Raw genomic sequence first — 5,447 nt, forward strand, 5'->3', positions numbered from 1 at the left:
TGACCCAAAAAGTGGAGGCAAAACCCTAAATAGTACCAAAAAGATTTATCTTTCTCCTCCTACTTATTTGTGTTTGAAATTTGCAATAAAAAGTTATTTTTTTTATTCCTTGCTTGAGTTTTGTGGAACTTTAACCCAATCATATTTTGATCAAACAAAGTTAAGCATTTAAGTAAAGGAAGAAAAGAACGTCAAAACAACATATGGCACTTTTCTTTTCTTTTTTGAGAAATTAAAACAATTAAACTCTTATTTTTAATTAATAACTAGAAACAAAATCAATAAACATGTTAATTATCCTAGGTAGTTCACGATTCATCCAATAGTATAGTGTCGTAGACTTGGATAAATTTAAGTAGTTAATTTACCGTATTTCCTATACGTATCAGATAAATGATTTTTATGGATAATGATTATATTTTTAGATGTGATGACTACATATTAACATTTGATATACATCAGTTGTCAAAATGAGCTCAGCTCAACTGATATAGTACTTGTATGACCAACTTCGAAGTTAGAAGTTTGATTCTCTCACCCTACTGTTTAATCCAATATCTTTGAGAAAAAAAAAATCAATTTTAAAACCATAACTAGCATTAAATGAAATGGTCATTCATATAAAAATATTTTTGTTTATAAAAAATTAAGTATATTTAAAAAGGAAAAAAAAAAAAACATGAGTAACTATTATAAGTTTGAAAGTAACTTCCCCTTACTTTTCTTTTGATTTTGTTTTTGGTATGTCATATTCCTTGGAATAAAAGTGAAGTTTGACAATTTTAGAAAGAATCACATTTTCTTACAAATATTATTTTCGAAGAAACAATTTTGAAAAGAAAATTAATAATAATATGCTAATTGAATCTCGTTTAATGGAAACATTTACTCTCATCCATATTGAAGTATATTAATTTAAGAGATAAAAAGGAGATTTGGTATGGAATTAGCGACCGACCATATTAGTTAATTAAAACAAAGACCAAATAAATATATCAACTATAGTTGAATTAAATATGACTTCAAATTTACCATTTAAACCATACATCTACAAAATAGCTAACACCATCTCATCAAAGAATACAAACAAGATTAGTTTTAAAATAATGGGTTATAAGAACATAAAAAACCAACATTATTATGATTAGGTTTAATTAGGCAATGGCATTAAGCACACACAAATACCTAAAATATTGATTATTCCATGATAATTAAAGTAGGTGAACCAAACATCCAACATTTCATACACCATATTTTTTCGAGAAACAAACAGAAAATAACAAGAATAAAAAAAATCTAAATAAAATTTTCCTTTGGGAGTTCTATCAAATGTTTAGCTGTTTTTGGATTGTTGAACTGACTTTGACATGGGCCATTATCAGTTAGAGTGATATCAATACTAAATTTCTTTATTTCGAAAATTATTTTAAAACATGTTTTTTATTATTCAAAGCTAATTTTGATGATATGAAATTTGTATTTAAAAATATAAAAATAAATATTGAATTTATTTTGTGATTTAGAAAATATAAATTTAATTTGAATGATCAAAGATGTATTTCGTGATTTTATGCCTAAACAAAAATAATTTCAACAATTTTATAACCACTCCCTCAAACATGCAGTTATATGGTAATTTCCACACCAAATAAAAGATAAATCCTACATACCTATAATTTTCCCTATTGTTTTGAATGTCATACGATGCATTTTTTTTTCTTTTTAAGTAGGTCTCAATTAAAAGTCTAAAACACAGCGTTGAAATTGAACAAAGAAATACAAATTAAATGCAATAATTAAAAGTATTTCTTTTTAAGATGTGGTTTTTTAGTGTTAAACATGTATTTTACCACGTTCAATTGAACAATTCAAACCAAGCTCTGTTAAACTTTAGAAAGATTAAATCTCTTTTTTATGATAGTTCTATTTTGACACTGACATTTACAAAATATAAACTTTTAGTCCCTACATTTATAAATTTGTTCAATTTTAGACTCTATATATATTGGTAATTTAAAAAAAATTCAGCTAATTAGATTAGCTATGAACTTTAATTTGTTATAAATTGTTTAAACAATATGGCTAATGACTTGGTTCCAAATACGAACATATATTAACTAGTAAAAATTGTAACATATTGCCAAAAAAAAAAAAAAAGTAACTACAGCCAAAAATGATTATTTTGTTAATATGGTTTGATAAAATGAAACTTAAACTATTTATTTAATGAAAACAACATATGTTATAGCTATTATTACTACTATGGTCAGTTTGATTGTAATAGTCAATATGAATACAATTCAACTAGTTTAGACATATATCATCAACCAATAATTCAAAAATTTAAAACCTCGATTCATGTAATGTTTATGAGTGATTTTGGACTGAATGATATAACCAACATCAAATGAAAAAAAGAAGCAAGACAATAACAAGGTTTCGGGAAAAAAAAAAGCACCATGGGCTCAAAATGAGCTAGGGGAGAGAGTTAGTTCACGTCAAAGCCAAAATTAACATACTCGACTTCAACTAATTTCAAGACCGAGCCTAACAAAATAGCTAATAGGGTATATCCAGCACATGCCCAGCCTAAAGCATCACCCTAGAACCAAAATGGATCTAGGGAAAGATGCTTGCCTCGACTGACCCTAGTCAAACACAAAACAAAAATACGCCCCTCACCCTAATAAGTTGTAGGATTATCCTAAAATGACTCTAAAACCCTATAAGAATAACATAGGTCGTCAACCACTTTTATTAATACATCATTATAAATTCATTTGAGATAATTAGAATCCTACTCTTAAATTTCGTAGCTTCCGTATTATTTCATCTCTACAACTTAAGCAGCATAGTGTGTGCAGCAAGCACACTACCATATGCAGGTTTTCTCTTTTACAAACCATACTCTTCACCTCTTCATAGTTCAGATAAATTTACTTATTACTAGTATTAGGTAAGGCTATGGACATTTTTTTTATCTAAATTTTGGCATCAATACGCCATATGGAGTTGAATTAATAATAATAATAATAATAATAATAATAAATAAATAAATAAATAAGCATGACAAACTAATATATATCTATATATATATACTATAATAGAGTATACTGAAGAGCTTATAAGAAAAAAAAGAATATAGTGAAGAGGATATGATCACGTGATTTGGTTGTATATGAATCGTTGGACCGACTTTGACATAAATAAACAAAATTAATTTAAAAAATTAAAAATAACAACACTAAAAATAATAATAATAATAAATGTCTAGTACGGTAATTTCATATAGGAAAAAGGGACACGAGTCAGAAAATCTGGGAATTCTGGTCAACAAATTTTAACGGTATGATACACATCTTAACAAAACGTCAACCATTTTGTGGGCCCCACTTTCCCCTCTTTATCTTTGATTTATGATTAATAATAATAATAATACGCTTCACTTAATTTACAAACCCGCGTGTATTATACTCTCTCAAATATTGGTCCAATACCAATATTAAGTCAAGTCATACGAGGGTCAACGGGGAGAAGTGGGGACAAAAAGGACTTTTTGATCTTTTTATTTTGAAGTAATATGAGAAATCGAATCATCCTATTTTTTACGGAACGTGGAATGTTGAGTTGGTTATTTTCATATTCATTAACATGTGAATTACAATAGCTTACGTTTAAAATTGGGGGTGCAACAAAAAAATCGAAAATCGAACCGATTCAAACTGATTCACTTGGTTTGGTTCTTTAGTATAAAACATTTTGATTTGTATTCGGATAAAACAAAAAAGTAGTATTGATTTGGATTGGTTATTGGTTAAAAAAACCAATCAAAACTAAATCAAACCAAAGGTATGTATATCCTTAGGAAAACTCTAACATTAGTTATCTCTTAGAGGATGTTTGGGCAAAAACTATCATGAGATTATAATAATCACCTATTATTATAGTAAATACTATTTCAAAACCATTAATTAGCTATAGTCAATACTATTTCAAAACTTTCATTTACTACAACATTTACTATTTGCTACAATTTTTACTATTTTACATTCATTATTATTTTTATTCTTTGTGTTATGGTGTTTACTATTTCATTCTTAAACTAAAATACTTTACACTTCAAACACATACTATTATAATCCGAACTAAAATAATCTGCATCCTTAACACAAACTATTATAACTTAACTATAATAATTGCGACTATAATATCTAATTCCTTGCTCTAAACGCATCCTTAGTATTTTAATTATTATGGTACATGCATATTTGTTGTTTAAAAAAAGAGAAATTATTATGGAGAATATTAATGTTTGTTATTTAGAAGTATGCCTAGAAAAAATAAAAATGGAAAGTTTCTTATATATTGAAAAATCCTAAAAAATATTTACACTTTATAGCAAAAAGTTTAACAAGTGCTTGTACTTTTGGAACTATTTACTATAAAGTATAAATATTTTTAAATCTTTTTTTTAATATTTAAAAAGACTCAAATTTTTATCTATGAAAAAAGAAATAGGTCTAATTTTAATATGAAAATAACAGTAAGAGCTAATTAAAAGAATGAAAGGAAAAAAGAAAATGCAAAAAATCGAGAACCAACCCAATAATAAATAAAATTGAATAAAAACCAATCAATTAGTTTTTTTTCTTTATTGGACATCAGTATGGATCCTTTTCTACAAAATTAATTGATTTGATTTGATTTTTGGTTGGCCCTAAAAGCGACAAAACCGAACTGATTTTCATTCATATTTATGGATGCATACTATCGAATTGACTTTCACTCATATTTGGGATGCATACTATTTTAGGCATACCAACTTAGTCTGAGTTACAAATGAGGAGAGAAGATGATTACAAAATAGTTTACTTCGTAAACAATGTTGATTTTCAAATAGTTTTACTAGGGGTCTTAACAAAAATTGATTACCTAGAAAAATCGATCAAGCTAACCCAATAGTTTAGATTGAGTTCAAATAAATGAAAATTTTATAGATGGGATTGGTTCATAGGTCACTTAAAATAACTCAAACTTATTATATATTAACTTTAAAATATATATATATATTTTTACTTATACAATTATATATACATATATTTATTTTAATTTTATTTAATTTCGAAGGGATAACTTATTCTCCAACAACTTTTAAAATAGTTTTTTTTAACACTTTGGAAAGAAATTTTTCATTAAATAAAAATTGAAATTGAGTTTTATTCTTAATTGGATAAATGAAAATAATTAAATTAAATTTTTACATATTAACATTTTACTTATTTTTAAAATAAAAATTTTAATAAATAACACGAGTAACCCGAACCAACCCAATCTAACCCAAATATTTATGGTTGGGTTGGATCAAGTTCATTTTTTTAATAAAGGTTATTTAAATTTAAGAAATTTACAACTCGAACAATTAGATTGAGTCTAAAAAATTCTTCAAC

The sequence above is a fragment of the Benincasa hispida genome, chromosome 1 (genome assembly GCF_009727055.1).
Source record: "Benincasa hispida cultivar B227 chromosome 1, ASM972705v1, whole genome shotgun sequence".
Classification (NCBI taxonomy): Eukaryota; Viridiplantae; Streptophyta; class Magnoliopsida; order Cucurbitales; family Cucurbitaceae; genus Benincasa; species Benincasa hispida.